Source organism: Schistocerca gregaria, chromosome 1, assembly GCF_023897955.1.
Source record: "Schistocerca gregaria isolate iqSchGreg1 chromosome 1, iqSchGreg1.2, whole genome shotgun sequence".
Classification (NCBI taxonomy): domain Eukaryota; kingdom Metazoa; phylum Arthropoda; class Insecta; order Orthoptera; family Acrididae; genus Schistocerca; species Schistocerca gregaria.
Window position 1 is genome coordinate 1086288230 of NC_064920.1, and position 19095 is coordinate 1086307324.

At 44.4% G+C, this 19095-nt stretch overlaps 1 protein-coding gene across 1 annotated transcript in view; it reads right to left on the minus strand.

The window, feature by feature from the left end:
• Window positions 1-19095, minus strand: part of LOC126281947 (peroxiredoxin-4) — a 37603-nt gene that overhangs the window by 18189 nt on the left and 319 nt on the right. The window lies entirely within an intron of this gene.

Below are 19095 nucleotides of genomic sequence, written 5' to 3' on the forward strand. Positions count from 1 at the left end.
GAATTACGACACTATTATGAAAAGGATAGTGGCTACTCACCATATAGTGGAGATGCTGAGTTGCAGATAGGCACAACAAAAATGCTGTCAAACAATGAAGCTTTTGTCTAAAAAGGCTTTCATCAGAATTAAACACCACACACACACACACACACACACACACACACACACACACGCGACTCTGGCCTGGGCAGCCAGAGACCGTTGTCATTGTGTGTGTGAGTTGTGTTTTTTGTTTGAGTGTATGCTCTACGTCTGATGAAGGCATTTCTGGCTGAAAGCTTACTTACCTGACATTTTTGTTGTTGTGCCTATCTGCGAATCAGTATCTTCGTTATACGGTGAGTAGCAACTTTACTTTTCATAATATTATTGGTATTGGCTAGTAAGAGTTGTTTGTATTCACTGAAATATATACAGCTCTCACACACTTCCAGTTATTCCTGTTTATCAGTTCTGATTATAGTGTCACCACCGTTAACACATACACCAGAAAAAAATGTCATTACCTTTGGTTGAATCACCCTTGTCTATAGTTCCTTATTCTATCTAAACTGAGTGATGTGATAGAAGTGCAGCTGGCAATGAAAGCAGAATGAGTGAGTTTGAAATATTGAGATTTTTAACACATTTGATTTAATTTATGCACTACACTGTGCGATTGATTTAAAGGTTGTTGAAAGGAAACATGGACATTTTATGCACATGTAAGCCTGACTTAAGCTATTCTTGTAAGCACTTACTGTGGTGAATCTGTGGGTAAACAATTGTCTAAATGAGTTCAGAGGTATAAAGTTTTTGTTGTAGTGGATAAAGAATCAGTTTCTTTAGCTTAAAAACAATTTATTTCTCTTGGGGCAGTGCATTTTATTCAACGATTTTTAGATTTCATTGCTAAAGTGTGACTGTGGAAGGTCCACAGAACATCCATCTATGGCTGCTATAACTTTTCTGGACTCCAGCTGCAGAATCTGTTTGATGTGGGATGAGGCAGAAGTCAAGAGGGTGCTAAACAGGAAGGATTCTCAATAATTCACACTTCAGTTTTCTTGATATTCTTAGTGCCAAAGCATCCAACTGATCCAAAACACTAACAAAGTATTCATGTTACTGTTGCAACCCCTCACACTCCCAATCATCCCACCACCCCCAAAAACCAGCCATAAAGGAATGTCCTCTTCATCACCCAGTACCACCCTGGAATGGAACAAATCAACGACACCCTTTGCCAGGGCTTTCATTATCTATCATGCCCCGAAATGAGGGACATTCTACTGAGATACTTCCCACCCTTCCTAAAGTGGTGTCCCATCACCCACCCAACCTCCACAACATCCTAGTCCATCCTTATGACACTCCCAATCCCAATCCCTTACCACAAGGATCAAATCCTATCAGGGGCCGGGCTACCTGTGAAAGCAGCCATGTCATTTACCAGCTCTGCTGCAATCACTGCACAGCCTTTTATACTGGCTTGACTACCGGCTAGTTGACCACCAGGATGAACGACCACTGCCAAACTGTGGCCAAGAGCAAAGTAGACCACCCTGTGTCACAACATACAGCTGAACATAACACACTTGATTTCAATTGCTGCTTCACTACCTGAGCCATCTGGGTCCATTCCTCTACCACCAGCTTTTCTGAACTATGCAGATGGGAATTATCCTTACAACACATTCTCCACTTCCTTAATCATCCCGGCCTCAACCTATGGTAACATTCTGTCCCCACACCCTCCACTCAATGGTTTCCACCCCTGCTTTCCTATCACCCCCGCCTCAACCTGTGGTAACATACTGTCCCCACACCCTCCACCCAACGGTTTCCACCCCTGCTGTCCTATCATCTCCACCCCACTCTCATCTTCCATCATGTTTATTTGCAGCACTCTTCCAATGCATCTGCCCTTCTTTTCCTGGCTCTTTCCTTTTTTCACCTCCTCCCTGCCCCACAACCTTCTGATAGTTCCCTGTTGGCAGTGCAGTCCCTGCACACTCCACCAGACAGTAATCATCTCTTTTCCACCAATACACTACTATACCTCCCCCTTCCCCGCCACCTTCACATTGCTGCTTGTATCCCATGTGATAGTTGGTTTCCGGCCTGAGATGCTGGAGTTGGCAGTCGTGAGTGTGGGGTGTGTTTTGTGTGTGTGTGTCCCTCTTACTGATGAAAGCTGTGACCAAAAGCTCATCCAAGAGTTGGATCATCTGGTTTTTGATGGAATCCAGGCCTGGAGTCGAGTCATGTGAAGAGGTGAGAGCCTGCAAGCATTCCCATTCAGTGAAGGGTTCATTATAGGCTTCAGCTTGGAGGGGTTTGAAACAGATGGGGTTTTCTTCAACTTGTTTCTGCCAGGTATGTACGTAGTTGGATAGTAAGATGGTGCTGATGCTGTCACAAAGTTTGTCACAAGGTGTTCTGCAAGGACTGATGGATCAGTACACAGAGCTTCCTGTAGGATAACACTCTAATGGCCAGAGGGGTCAAAATTACTCTTTAAGTGCAAACTGTGGTTTGAAGAATGACATTTACTTTTGTGACATTTATTTATTTGGCATGTCCTTTCATTATATTAAAAAACAGCGCATTTCGCCTAATTGATCATCACTTTTTCCAGTTTTATCTTTAATGCCCAGAGGAGTCATATTGACCCCTTGAGAAAAAAGCTATGATTTTGCTTATAGTTATGTCATACATTCATCTTGTGCGTTCTCAAGCCTCAGCTACTTTACTCTGTATTGCAATGATTTACTTTAGTTCATATTATTGCCGTATGAAATGACAATGGGCTCGGTTCGCCACTGTTCTTCATTCCTTGTAAGAAGCAGTTTTTCAAAGGTGATTATGGATGAAGATTGAAATGAATCAGAAAGAGTATTTTTCTTGCAGAGTTACAGAGTTCAGGTGGCGGCAAACTTTTTTTTTGATGATTCAGAGAAAGAATTTTTCCGCAGACACTGGGAGAAGATGAATCATCTAATACTAATGATTCTGATTCTTCAGATACAGATAATGGATTGGTTGGTTTGTGGGTGGTTAAAGGGACCAGACTGCTAGTCATCGGTCCCTTTTTCCAAAAAAAAAAAAAAAAAAACTTAAACCTCCTAAAGAGAAGGAAAACGAACAACAGGAAAGACGGCAGACGACACAGGACAAGAAATACTCACACAAAGAACAGACAAAACAAAGTAAAACCACACAGAGTGTGGCGGTGGTTGGCCAACCATAGGGATAAAAAAGGAAAAGCCAACCACCGAGAACACATTAAAAACTCAGTTTAAAATCGTAGGCCAATAGCCAGAATCAACACAATACAATAAAACGAAACAGAAACCCCCTGACCGAATAAAACGTAAAACTAAGTCAGCCATAGCAGAGTCATCTGTTAAAAGCGCAGGGAGTGTGTCAGGCAGTGCAGATGACTGCCTGAGCACAGCTAAAAGTGGGCACTCCAATAAAATGTGGACCACTGTCAAAACGAAGCCGCAGCGGCATAAAGGTGGGTCCTCACGTCGCAATAGGTGGCCGTGCGTCAGCCATGTGTGCCCAATGCGCAGCTGGCAGAGGACAACAGACTCCTTGCGAGAGGTCCGCAAGGAGGAGCGCCACATACCGGTAGCCTCCTTGATGGCCCGAAGTTTGTTTCGTGAAGGCAGGGTGCGCCATTCAGTGTCCCAAAGGTCCAGAATTTTGCTGCGTAGGAATGCTCGCAAATCTGTCTCCGGGAGCCCAATGTCCAGAGATGGTATACTGGTGGCCTCTTTCGCCAGGCGGTCAACATTCTCATTGCCGGGTATACCAACATGGCCTGGGGTCCACACGAAGACCACAGAGCGGCCGCAACGCGCAGGAGTATGCAGGGACTCCTGGATAGCCATCACCAGACGAGAACGAGGGAAACACTGGTCGAGAGCTCGTAAACCGCTCAGGGAATCGCTACAGACAACGAAGGACTCACCTGAGCAGGAGCGGATATACTCTAGGGCACGAAAGATGGCGACCAGCTCAGCAGTATAAACACTGCAGCCAGCCGGCAATGAACGTTGTTCAGAATGGTCCCCTAGAGTTAGTGCATAACCGACAAGACCAGCAACCATCGAACCGTCGGTGTAGACAACGCCACAGCCCTGATACGTGGCCAGGATGGAATAAAAGCGGCGTCGGAAGGCCTCTGGAGGGACTGAGTCCTTAGGGTCCTGTGCCAAGTCGAGCCGAAGGCAAGGGCGAGGAACACACCATGGGGGTGTACGCAATGTGGCCCAGAAAGGTGGTGCAACAGTGAGAACCCTAAGCCCGGAAAGAAGCTCTTTGACTCGGACCGCAATCGTACAACCTGACCGATGCCGACGTTCTGGCAGATGGACGACTGAGTGCGGGAACAGGAGACGATAGTTGGGATGCCCAGGCAAGCTAAAAACGTGGGCAGCATAAGCGGCCAGCAAACGTTGGTGTCGTAACCGCAGGGGAGGGACACCTGCCTCCACTAGGATGCTGTCCACAGGGCTGGTCCGGAAGGCACCAGTGGCAAGTCGTATCCCGCTGTGGAGGATTGCGTCCAGCACCCGCAACGCAGATGGGGATGCTGAGCCATAAGCCAGACTCCCATAGTCCAGACGGGACTGGACTAATGCCTGGTAAAGCCGAAGGAGAGTAGATTGGTCGGCGCCCCACCCGGTGTGGCTCAGGCATCGCATAGCATTTAGATGCCGCCAACACGCCTGTTTAAGCTGCCGAATATGAGACAGCCAAGTCAACCGGGCATCAAAAACCACCCCCAGAAACCTATGTGACTATACCGCTGGAAGAAGCTTGCCATCTAGATAAAGCCGCGGCTCCGGGTGAACAGTGCGTCGCCGGCACAAATGCATAATGCAGGTCTTGGCTGCCGAAAACTGAAAACCATGCGCTACAGCCCAAGACTGCACCTTGCGGATTGCGCCAGTAGCCGACGTTCGGCAGCTGCAATGCCAATGGAGCTGTAGTAAAGGTAGAAGTCGGCGCCGGCTCACCATCCGTTCAAGCAACTTGCAAAGAACGTTGGTGAGGCTAATGGGACGGTAGCTGTCCACTTCTAAAAGGTTCTTTCCCAGCTTCAGAATAGGGACAACAAGAATTTCCCGCCATTGCGACGGAAACTCACCCTCGACCCAAATGCGGTTGTAAAGGTCGAGGAGGCGTCGCTGGCAGGCCACTGAAAGGTGTTTCAGCATCTGAGAGTGGATGCTATCTGGCCCAGGAGCGGTATCAGGACAAGCGGCGAGGGCGCTGCGAAATTCCCATTCACTGAATGGAACATTGTACAATTCAGGATAGTGGGTGCGAAAAGAAAGACTCTGACATTCTATCTGCTCTTTAATGGAGCGGAAGCCCAAGGGGTAGTTGGCAGAAGTGGAATTCAGGGCAAAGTGCTCTGCCAAGCGGTTTGCAATGACGTCGGAGTCAGTACAAACTGCTCCATTCAGTGAGAGCGCAGGGATGCTGACAGGGGTCCGATAGCCATAGAGGCGTCGAATCTTGGCCCAGACCTGCGATGGAGTGACATGGAGGCCAATGGTGGACACATACCGTTCCCAGCACTCCTGCTTGCATTGGCGGATAATGCGGCGGGCTCGCGCGTGCAGCCGTTTGAAGATGATCTATATCTACATCTACATCCGTACTCCGCAAGCCACCTGACGGTGTGTGGCGGAGGGTACCCTGAGTACCTCTATCGGTTCTCCCTTCTATTCCAGTCTCGTATTGTACGTGGAAAGAAGGATTGTCGGTATGCTTCTGTGTGGGCTCTAATCTCTCTGATTTTATCCTCATGGTCTCTTCGCGAGATATACGTAGGAGGGAGCAATATACTGCTTGACTCTTCGGTGAAGGTATGTTCTCGAAACTTCAACAAAAGCCCGTACCGAGCTACTGAGCGTCTCTCCTGCAGAGTCTTCCACTGGAGTTTATCTATCATCTCCGTAACGCTTTCGCAATTACTAAATGATCCTGTAACGAAGCGCGCTGCTCTCCGTTGGATCTTCTCTATCTCTTCTATCAACCCTACCCGGTGCGGATCCCACACTGCTGAGCAGTATTCAAGCATTGGGCGAACAAGCGTACTGTAACCTACTTCCTTTGTTGTCGGATTGCATTTCCTTAGGATTCTTCCAATGAATCTCAGTCTGGCATCTGCTTTACCGACGATCAACTTTATATGATCATTCCATTTTAAATCACTCCTAATGCGTACTCCCAGATAATTTATGGAATTAACTGCTTCCAGTTGCTGACCTGCTATTTTGTAGCTAAATGATAAGGGACCTATCTTTCTATGTATTCGCATCACATTACACTTCGCTACATTGAGATTCAATTGCCATTCCGTGCACCATGCGTCAATTCGCTGCAGATCCTCCTGCATTTCAGTACAATTTTCCATTGTTGCAACCTCTCGATACACCACAGCATCATCTGCAAAAAGCCTCAGTGAACTTCCGATGTCATCCACCAGGTCATTTATGTATATTGTGAATAGCAACGGTCCTATGACACTCCCCTGCGGCACACCTGAAATCACTCTTACTTCGGAAGACTTCTCTCCATTGAGAATGACGTGCTGCGTTCTGTTATCTAGGAACTCCTCAATCCAATCACACAATTGATCTGATAGTCCGTATGCTCTTACTTTGTTCATTAAACGACTATGGGGAACTGTGTCAAACGCCTTGCGGAAGTCAAGAAACACGGCATCTACCTGTGAACCCGTGTCTAAGGCCCTCTGAGTCTCGTGGACGAATAGCGCGAGCTGGGTTTCACACGATCGTCTTTTTCGAAACCCATGCTGATTCCTACAGAGTAGATTTCTAGTCTCCAGAAAAGACATTATACTCGAACATAATACGTGTTCCAAAATTCTACAACTGATCGACGTTAGAGATATAGGTCTATAGTTCTGCACATCTGTTCGACGTCCCTTCTTGAGAACGGGGATGACCTGTGCCCTTTTCCAATCCTTTGGAACGCTTCGCTCTTCTAGAGACCTACGGTACACTGCTGCAAGAAGGGGGGCAAGTTCCTTCGCGTACTCTGTGTAAAATCGAACTGGTATCCCATCAGGACCAGCGGCCTTTCCTCTTTTGAGCGATTTTAATTGTTTCTCTATCCCTCTGTCGTCTACTTCGATATCTACCATTTTGTCAACTGTGCGACAATCTAGAGAAGGAAGCACAGTGCAGTCTTCCTCTGTGAAACAGCTTTGGAAGAAGACATTTAGTAATTCGGCCTTTAGTCTGTCATCCTCTGTTTCAGTACCATTTTGGTCACAGAGTGTCTGGACATTTTGTTTTGATCCACCTACCGCTTTGACATAGGACCAAAATTTCTTAGGATTTTCTGCCAAGTCAGTACATAGAACGTTACTTTCGAATTCATTGAAAGCCTCTCGCATAGCCCTCCTCACACTACATTTCGCTTCGCGTAATTTTTGTTTGTGTGCAAGGCTTTGGCTATGTTTATGTTTGCTGTGAAGTTCCCTTTGCTTCCGCAGCAGTTTTCTAACTCGGTTGTTGTACCACGGTGATAAGGTGCTCTATGGAGGGATGGCGCTTGTGACGCTGGAGCGCTCGCCAGCGAGCATTAATCGCTTCAGCGATCTCAGGCGATCACCAAGGCACAGTCTGCCACCGAGGGGACCCAGAAGAACGGTGAATGGCAGATTCGGCGGCAGTAATGATGTCGGTGGTGACCGATTGAACCACTGCATCAATGTCATTGTTAGAAAGAGGCGCAATAGCGGCAGTGGAAGAGAACAAGTCCCAGTCAGCCTTATTCAGAGCCCATCTGCTAGGGCACCCAGAAGATTGACACTGTGGCAGTGACAGAAAGATCGGAAAGTGGTCACTACCACACAGGTCGTCATGCACTCTCCATTGAACAGACGGTAAGAGGCTAGGACTACAGATGTAAAGGTGAATGGAGGAGTATGTGCCATGCGCCACACTGAAGTGTGTGAAGGCACCATCACTTAAGATCGAGCTGCGCCAATAAATGCTCAACGATGGCGCCTCGACCTGTTGCCACTGACCCACCCCACAGAGGGTTATGGGCGTTAAAGTCACCCAGTAACAAGAAAGGTGGCGGCAATTGGGCTGTCAGAGCAGCCAGGACATGCTGCGCAACATCACCATCCGGTGGAAGGTAATGACTGCAGACGGTAACAGCCTGTGGCGTCCACACCCGAACAGCGACAGCCTCTAAAGGAGTTTGGAGAGGTACAGACTCGCTGTGAAGAGAGTTCAGGACATATATGCAGACGCCACCAGACACCCCTTCATAAGCGGCCCGGTTCTTATAATAACCCCAGTAGCCACGGAGGGCAGGGGTTCGCATTGCCGGAAACCAAGTTTCCTGCAGAGCAATGCAGAGGAAAGGGTGTAGGCTGATAAGTTGGCGGAGCTCAGCTACATGGTGGAAGAAAACGCTGCAGTTCCACTGGAGGATGGAGTTGTCCATGTCTAAGAAAGGCGTGACGGGACTGAGAAGGCAGATTAAAATGCTGGGTCACCTGCTGCCTCTGATGGAGCACCTGTGCAAATTCTATCCATTGAGTCTGAGTGACCGGCAAGATCGAGGTCCTCAGCGGACGCAAGAATCTCCACCTCATCCTCAGACGCAGAGCTTGTAGGTAGCGGTTGAGTAGGAGCCACCGCAGGTGCCTTGGTCGTTTTCTCTCGCTGTTCCTTCGGTTGCCGTCGTTGAGAGGGCTGATTGGTGTCAGTCTCCGGAACCGAAGATGATCGCGAAGCTCAACGACCAGCGACCTGTGGCTTCTTCAGCTACTGGTTGGCGTCTGCTGTGCCGCTGGTAGTAACCTGGGAACGGACCAAGAGATCCCTTCCGAGCGAGAGAAGCCGAAGAAAACTTAGGCTTCTCCGGCTTAGAAGTGGGGACTGGTGTCCCCGGTGGTTTAGTGGGTGCTGCTCCCGAGGTAGATGGTGTGGGAGCAAGAGCAAGAGAAGGGGACCCCATCGTCAAGGGGGCAGGTGAGGTCCTCTTGACGCTGAGAGCTAACTGTCTGTGGAGCAGCTAAAGGAGCTGGAGCAGGAGTGACAGTGGAGGCATAAGACGACATCATGTGCACGGGATGTAGCCGTTCAAATTTCTGCTTAGCCTCAGTGTAAGACAGTCGGTCCAGGGTCTTATATTCCATGATTTTGCGTTCTTTCTGTAAGATCCTGCAGTCTGGCGAGCAAGGTGAATGAGGCTCTCCACAGTTGACACAGATGGGAGGCAGAACACATGGAGTATCAGGATGAGATGGGCGTCTACAATCTCGACATGTGAGGCTGGAAGTACAGCGGCAAGACATATGGACGAACTTCCAGCACTTACAGCACCGCATCGGGGGAGGGATATAGGGCTTGACGTCACAACTGTAGACCATCACCTTGAAATTCTCCGGTAATGTATCACCCTCGAAGGCCAAGATGATGGCACTCCTCGGACACCGATGAACCCGCCGGTCGAAATGAACACCTCTACGCTCTAAGTTGGCGCGCAGCTCGTCATCAGACTGCAGAAGTAGGACCCTATGGAAAATAACACCCTGGACCATATTTGAACTCTTATGTGGGGTGATGGTAACGTTAACATCCACCAACTTGTCACAAGCAAGCAACCTGCGTGATTGGGCGGAGGATGCTGTTTTTATCAAAACTGACCCAGAGCACATTTTAGACAAGCCCTCCACCTCTCCAAACTTGTCCTCCAAATGCTCTACAAAGAACTGAGGCTTCATGGATACAAAGGATTCCCCATCAGCTCTGGTACAGACGAGATACCTGGGCGAATACATGTCACTATCATTCATTGCCTTTCGTTCCTCCCATGGTGTGGCCAGGGATGGGAACGATTTGGGGTCATAAACGTTAGCTTTAAAATGAGCCCTTGAATGCTTAGAGACTGCTGGTGGCTGGCCACCAGCAAGAGATGATGTACCGCGCTTCATTGCAGGACATCCGCCCTGATGCCACCTGCTCCGACCGAGGGCCCTCCCCATGGGCGCCACCCAGCCACAGCAAGAGCCACCTGGCAGGATGGCCATTGCCGGGAGTCCTGCTGCCCCAGGGAGATGGGCATCTACTCCTTGGCATACAAGGGGAGTAAACGGCGCAAGCATCAGCAGAGCGATTCCTGTGTTGTGAGGGGACTACAACCAACAGGGTACATGGCGGCCCCACCACAACTAACTGACTACCGTGCTGGATCTTAGGTGCAAAAATGTATAAGGTCGTCGTCACAGCGAAAAGCAACACTGCACAGTGCAGTGAGGTAATTGCACGCAGGGATGTATCCTCGCCCAAGAGATGGAGAACGAGCGGGACACCGTTGCAACGACGAGAAAGCCGGCTAAAGGTCTCAATGCACGACAGATACAGTGCACCATGTAAGGCGCCCTTCCCCAATTGGCTCGCTCTTCGGAACAATTTAGAAAGATGGAGGTCAAATCCGAAAGGGGACCATCATATAAGGCCGAAAAGGTTGAGACTCCTTTTAGTTGCCTCTTACGACAGGCAGGAATACCGCGGGCCTATTCTGACCCCCGTACCCGCATGGGGCACAGATAATGGAAGCTTACAGTCAAGTAAGCATATTATTATTATTATTATTATTATTATTATTATTACTACTACTACTACTATTCGTACTCTATAGATCAAGAAGAATCATGTAACAGGAGAGGAGATAATCCTGTACCTTGCAATGTAGAACAAGTGACTGCTTACTTCATCATCTGATCAAAGACATAAAGAAGTTGGTCCTAATGGAACAGTCTGTATAGAATCAGTGTCTAGTTCACAAGGTGGGCATCTTCCTAGTCACAATACTTTGAGAGAGTCTCCTGGACTTACACCACATCTAAAAAGAAATGTAAGTGATGAACTTTTATCGAGTGCTTGGTACTTGTTCATAGACAATTATATAGTCAAATCTATCTTGAAATGTACTACAACAAAGGCACACAGAGTACTACAAAATGACAGCTGGTCAATGACTACAGAAGCATTTATTTCAATTATTCATGCTCGTGGTGTGAATGATTTCCGAAGTACAGACCTTCACTGCTTATGGTCAGACTCCTGGGGCCTACCATTGAGAGCGGAAAGCACGAGTAGAAATAGATTCTGTGAGATTATGAGATTCCTGAGGTTCGACGAGAAGTCTACACGCTCTGTATGATTATGGGTCATTCCACGTCAAATTATCCAGAAATTTTAGGAAACGACACCCATCATCATGAAAATCCTCTAAATTTTGGGTAGTGGAAGTTTACCTAGATACATTCACATTTCCAAAATGTAAATGTTGCAGGTCAATTACTTTTTCACTTATAATAAAAAGAAGTTGTATAGATTCAGGAATTCAGGCTTTCATAGACAAGCTCCTCTATAATTTAAAAATGCAGTAGTTCCTACAGTTTCTGCAGTGGAAGCTGGAATTATTTTAGTGTGCTTCCAGTTGTGAATAGCCATCATCTACATCTCAGAAAAAAATATGCACAATTTCTTTTAAACAAAATCAATGCATGGACACTATAATTTTTAAGGTATTGCCCCTTCATAGATATCTTTGAAAAATTTACAATATTATTATAAATATTCCATTATGTCACACAAAAAGAATCAGTTTGTAGAAATAATGAGAAGTGTGTAAAACAATGTTATTGTAAAAGAAATATTGAAGTTGCTAATTCATGGCTACCATGTCACCACTAAATTGCTGAAGATGGCTACAATGGATTTCCCTAGCACCAAATCATATCTGAGAACAATGTTTTATTGCCACTACGTGCATTGCATCATCCAGTTCCTCTGTTTTGAGTCATGTCTTCACGGAACATGCACTCTGAGTTTTACTGAGTTGTACTCAGGGTGAATTATTGGTTAAAAATTCAATTTTTGCAGTTTTTAACTATTCATTCCAAAACAAAAGTAAATCTCCTAATGTTACAATAAAAATGTGAAATACTTTTGTAAAGCAACAATGGGATAGAATGATTTTTCATTATTTAATTACTTTTTAGGTCACACCAATCACCTTTTAAATTATTTATGGCAAATATTGGTTTTATGACTGAAGCAGTATGGAAAGAACAATTAGGCAATGTTTTCCTGGACAGTATCTGCAAGATATATGTGATAATGCACTGATTTCTGTGAATGAACTTACCAGTGAAGAACAAGAACTTTTATTACACTGAAGCAATAGTCATTAATACTGTGATTTAAGTGTTTTTTGTGTGTGTGTGTGTGTGTGTGTGTGTGTGTGTTAAACAAGCAAAGACAGGCACCTCCACAAATTCTCTCTACATAAGAAAATTTGCTGTGATCCCTTCAAGCGCCATAAAGGATCTGTTGGTTGAGTGGGCACACTTTTCAATATTGGTCCCTTTGACGTGCAATGACCCCATTTTTTGTTTAAAATCTGCATCCAATTTCCAAATTTTTACAGTTTGTTTTGAAGTAACGCATTGCATCAAACTTTCAGCAATTGCTACCAACAGAATGTATATAAAGCAATAAAAACTGGTAAAAGGTCATAATATTAGATACAAAAGCAGTAAATAAAATCTCAGTTCACAACTAGATAATGGGTGTCATGGCCTGAATGACTTGACATGGAATGACCCTTACAGAATGACATAACAATAGACGAGCAGCTCCTCCCAAGTAAAACTAGGTGCCCGTTCATACAATTCATGGCTTCAAAGCCTGACAAGTCTAGGCAAAAATACTGGTTAGCTGTAGATGTTGAAATAAAGTATATACTCAATGGTTTCTCTTATCTCGGTAAGGATACTGCATGATACCAAGATGAAAGGATTTCAGATTATGTAGTGATGAGTCTTATGGAACCATTTCTGGGCAAAGGCAGAAACATCATTACACACAATTACTTCAATCCCCTCAAACTAGGCAAAAAATTGAAAGAAAAATCAACCACCATTGTAGGAACAGTAAACAGAGCAAGAAGAGAAATACAACATGCTCTGAAGCCTTGAAGAGTCCTCTGTACTCCACAAAAGTTTTAAAACATGGTATTTCCTCAACAATTTATCAAGGAAAAAAAAAAAGCAAAAAATCTACTAAAGTAGTAATGTCTTCCCTTCATCCTAGTGTTACCATAAATGCAAATGAGAAGAAAACTCCACAAACTGTATATTATTACAACAAAACAAAATTTGGTGTTGACATAGTAGACAAGATGGCGAGGCAGTATTGTCGAGGCTTCCTCAAGAATACGACCAGTGCACTCCTTCTACAATATCCTTGACGTAGCAGGAATAAATGCATATGTAGTATTTATGGCTGTTACTTGAAGAAAATCAAAAGAAGACATATTCGGCAGCTTGCAGATGAACTACACACTGGGTATTTCTGTACACATGAAAAGTTCAATTTTTTATGAATTTAGAACAAAGAAAAGCCTGTCACTTGCTTACACTTGTTTGGGTGTTACCAGGTTCAGTGAAATTTGTTTATATGCCAATAAATAATATAATTTGTGTCTGTTCTTTTTATTCACACTTCTGTATCCGAAACGGCTATAAATCTTGTAAATATTATAATATAATAAATGCTTAAAATTGTGAAATAATATTTATTATTATTTAAAATAATTAAATGGTAGGGATAAAAATGACCCCTCCGGGTGTTCAAGGGGGCAGGCAAAGTCTGGGCATCCGAGTGATAAGATCCTGGACCGCTGATTGTCGATGGCGGCCCAGAAGGCTACGGAGCTTGGACCAATCCTGGAATGAAGATGCATACATCCCCAGGAACTCATCGTAACAAGAGCGAGCTTTCGGGCAGAGAGGCTTAAAATCAATAAGGTTAGCCTGGGAAGAATGTTGTTTATATTGTTGCAGCGCCTGTTGGTGGTCCTGGATAGCAACTGCTACGTCCTTGTCCACTATGGTAACAGTCAACAACAAGGGGGACTGGTGGATAGCAGTGCCAGCGGCATGAAGAACAGTGTCCGACATCTTGCACAACCACATTAAAGCAATCCACGGAGACATGTCGAAGTACACAGCAGACATATATGAACGTCAACTGGCTCTGCCAAATGCTCAACGTGGGGGACCTGTTTGCCTGTCAGTGGCAGGGGAACCACAGAATCACCAGAAAGCAGCCACTGTCACAAAGACATCATGGGGTGACCAGTGTAGTGAAGCCACTGCACCAGGGGAAGTGATCGTGAGATCGATGGCAGAAAACGTTCCTTGAGTGCCACTGAATTGTTTAGGAGAAAAATCATTGAGGAAACACAGATAAAAGTCTGTAATAACTTGGTCAATTACAAGCCCCCTACCTGTCAAAGTGGCACTCTCCCACAGGGCATGGCGTGCATTGAAGCCCTGGAGGAGAAGGTCACGGTTCTGACAGAACACCTGATAACCATGAAACGTTGGAGAGTGGTCATCAGAGAAATAGGTTTCTTGAAGAGAAACACAGAAAGCAGAATATGAGTGAACAAATTGTGTATTCCTGGTAGGTTAGCTAATATGTGTTGCAATTCCAGTGGATTATCATGTGGCTAGAGTCCAGGTTAGACATAAAGAAGGCGAGGGAAGGTCATGGCACCGGGTCGGTGGTTGTCACCGACGCGGATGGGGTGACATCCATAACAATTGGGTCTGATTTGGAGTGAGGAGGACGGGGCGAAGCCCCCCAGGATGCCAGGGAAGCTTTGCTCTTGGACTTGTGGTGTTGCTGCTTCTCCCTCAGAGGGGGGGAGGGGTGTTATTTGTAAGGGAATAGGTAACAGTGATGTCTGGATTGGACAGACAGCGAGTGGCTTTTGGGCCATATGAGCGTGGGTCCCTCAACGGACCCGAGGTTGCAGGCTTCCTACCTTGAGAACACCAGGGAGCTGTGTTCAAGAGGGAGCCCCACCCCTAGCAGGAGCCAGAAAAGCAGCTTTCTTCTCTTCCCTTGAAGGGAAACAACAGGAGTCAACGGGGGAGGGGGAGGAAGGGAGCAAGATGGGTGTAAAGAGGAGGGGGGACCGGGCCTCAAAGTAGCAGAGACAGTCAAGGACCTTTATTTCTTGGGATTATTTTTTCTTTGTGTACACTGGACACTCCGATAAGTTGGGAGTATGTAGACAAGAACAGTTTACATGGTTAGGCAGTCGAGTTGCACGGGCTCCCCACATGGAGGAGGAGGAAGATGAGGTGAGAAACATCTGACGTTAAAACTGAACAAAGTTCCAGGTCCTCATGAAATCCTTATCAGAATCTATACTTAATTTGCAGCTGTGTTACTCCTCATTTAACCACAATGCACTGAAGATGCCTCAAATAAAAAGCTGTGCCCAGCAGTTGGAAGAAAGCACAGATCACATCCGCCTACAAAACGAGCAGCAGAAGGGATGCACAAAACTATCGCTCAATGTCCTTGACATCCATTTGTTGTAGAATCTTAAGAACATATTCTGGGCCCAAATATAATAAGGCGCCAGGTCAAGAGGAATGTTTGATACGAGTCGTCAGCTTTGGCCAATGACATAACGATAATGTCTGTGTTCACATCACCTCCTTAATGCATATAGTCGTTTTTTTTTGTTAGTTGCCAATGAATGCAAAAGCATAAAAACAATGGTTATAATGACACATGGTCTGCAGCTTAGCCCCATTGACAGGCTGATCTGTAGCTTAACCCATTTGAAAAAATATGTCCAATAACATCATGTTATAATTGCCATATTGCTTATGGCATTTGTTGCATGTTTCCTACATCACTGGTCAAAGAAGAAAACTCCTATCGAACATTCGTCTATATCCTGAGGTGCCCTGAACAGAATTACCTTCTCCATATCATCTAGCATGGATTCTGGAAACATCGATCATATGAAACCCAACTTCACTTTTCTCATCTGACATACCGAAAGCCGTGAATTTAGGCACTCAGATAAATGTAGTATTTCTTGACTTCCACAAGCCATTTGACTCAGCACCCCATGTATGCTTGTTATCAAAAATGTGATTATATGGGGTATCAAGTGAGATTTGGGACTGGACTGAGGATTTCTTTCTTAGGCGGACATATCACATTACCTTGGATGGAGAGTAATCAAAAGATGTAGAGATGACTTCAGGTGTGTCCTCTCAAGGACATGTGTTGGTCCACTTGCCGTTCATGTTGTACAAAAATGATCTTGCACGAGCTATTAAAAGTAACACCTGACTTTTCAAAGCTGATGTCATTGTCTATAATGAAGTAAAAATATTCAGCCACACCTTGATAAGATTTCAAAGTGGTGCAAAGTTTGGCAATTCACTTTGAGTGTTCAAAAATATAAAATTGTGCGCTACAGCAAGTAAAGAACTTATGTTATAACTTCAGTATCAACTACCCACAGCTGGAATATGTCAACTCAAACAAATACTTTGGTGTATCTCACTGAAGGGTATGAAATGGAAAATCACATAGGCTCTGCTGTACAGAAAGCAGGCGGCAGACTTCAGTTTATGAGTAGAATACTGTGGAAATGTAATCAGTCTATAAAGGACACTGTATGCAAAACATCCAGTGTGTGAGACCCAAATCAAATGGCATATGCTGAACATGTACAAAGAAGGGCAGCACAAATAGTCATAGGTTTGTTCGATCCATGGGAGAGTGTCTTGGTGATGCTGGAGAAACTGAACTGGGCAACACCTGAAGACAGACACTAAACTACTCTAAGAAAGCTTACTTATAAAGTTTCATGAACTGACTTCAAATGACAACCCAAGGAATCAACCCTCAGCATATCACTCCCATAGAGATCGTGAGGACAAAACTAGATCTATTACAGTATAAAGGATTGTGAGGACAAGACTAGATTAATTACAGCATATACACAGAGACATGCAGTCATTCTTCCCGGGATCCATATGTGAATGAAACAAGAAGCGGCTCTAATGACTTGTATGAGATGTGTCCCATGCCATGGTTTGCAGATTATGGATGAAGATATTCACTCAGGTTAAAAAGGCTACCAGAAAGACTCTCAAAGTAAGGTGATTCTTCTGAAGAAGAGAACATTTCTGCTAATTTTGAAAATCAACAACTACTGGGCATTAAGTAATGAAAAATAGGCAGCGGCAATAGGTGGTTATGAGAAATGTGATAAATTTTAAGTATGGAGGGTACAGAAGTTGAGGCAAGTACAGTGGCATTATAATGAATGCAGAAACTGGCTATCAATGTAACCAACACTCTCCTAAAGTATGGCCTAACCACCATATATTTCCTCTCATGGCTGTAACAATATAATGAAAACAATAGTGATACTCGCTATATAGCAGAAATGCTAAGTCGCAGAAAGGCACAACAAAAAGACTGTCTGTCAGCTTTCAGCCGACAAGGGATTTGTCCAAGGTAGACAACATACATACATGCATACTCAAGCAAATGCAACTCAAAACTCATATGACCACAGTCTGTGGCAGCTGAAACCACACTAGCATGTGTGTATGTTGTCCACTTTTCACAAAGGCTCTGTTAGTCGAAAGCTATCTTTCTGACAGTCTTTCTGTCGTGCCTTTCTGCTACTCAGCCCCTTTGCTATGCGGTTAGCATCAACTATCCTTTACATTATATTATTAAATTCCATCCTGGATTTTCCATTGTTTTGAGTCTCCCGTGGTTGCTAGTTAGCAAGATAAGCAGGAAAGCCTAAGCAGAGTTTGGAAAATAATCAGTAAGGTCAGTAAACTTGGAATAATCTACGAAATGTGTGCAGATGCATCTGGTGATGGAGCATAGTCTGAGAAAGTAAGTTCAATATGCAATTTATAATTCCAGTGTAATACAATTTCAATTCAAAATGACCTCCACTGCATATGGAAAGTTTTGTATCTATTTAAATTCAATTCAGTCTGTATTGATGATGTTATAAAGTACACAAATCAACCATTGTAGTTTTTCCCCTGTGAAATAGCATTTCACAATGGTACTGATTTATTCTTGGGGCTTATTGTATCTCTGACACATACAGGTTACACAGTTTTAGACAAATTTTGGTATTTTGGGCAGGTTTAATATTTTCACTTTATGAGAAATATTTGCAGCATAATTCAAATTCTTAATGAAGACAACAAATTACAGTTATCTTCCTCTTAGTGAGTATATTTGTCTGTGTGTGTTATACCATTTGCTTCCATTTTCTCTTACAATGTTAGACTGTTGTGGGAAATGTGTTACCATTAAATGGCACCAACTGTAGTTTACATCTACAGGCACTACTCACCACACAATCAACATAAAATAACTCCACTTATTTCTACAAAAATAACATGCTTGATTATTTTTCATACGCAATGTCAACAATTAAAACAGAGCCAGTTACAGACAACAACCAACATACTTGCATTGCTCTAGAAACACTACCAACTGAGTCATCTGAAGAAGTCTCAAAGTTCTACCAGCAGTAGCACTGAATATCTGTAAGGGCTCTCCTTGATACTTGCACCACAGTAAGAATGGATTAGTCAGCCATGTATTGATACCGTAATGAAGCTTTCACTATGTACTGTATATTAAGTGAGCATTAGCACACTGGAATATTTACTTAGCCTTCAGACGTATAAGTTTAATGTAACTCATTTGTCGCCTGTAGCACCTGCCTTTCGTGAATGACAACTAGTACTTTTACTAATAGTGTGCAATTCCGAAACTGTCTTAAACTGTGTCCAGGAGTTAAGACTGTTTGAGACGACTATAAGCCGATTCTGCGCAGTCATAAAGCTAGTGAAATTAAATACTGGTGCTATACAAAAATGAGACTGTATACGACGCTTTTGATCACGTGACTTATTCCAAGCGGAGATCTGTCTGGTACTCTGGGCATCTTTTAGCAATTGCAATATACAATAATGACTCGTCAGGTATTTTACTGGCAGTAGTTACATCGCGCTTCTAAATTAATTTTCTACTAGCCACTTGCTAATTAAATGGATATTTAATACTCCAAGACACAATTAGTTACTTTATTTACAATCTTAAAAACTTTCCAACTTGAACAACTGAGAACAAGTGTCGCACTTACTGAATACGTGGC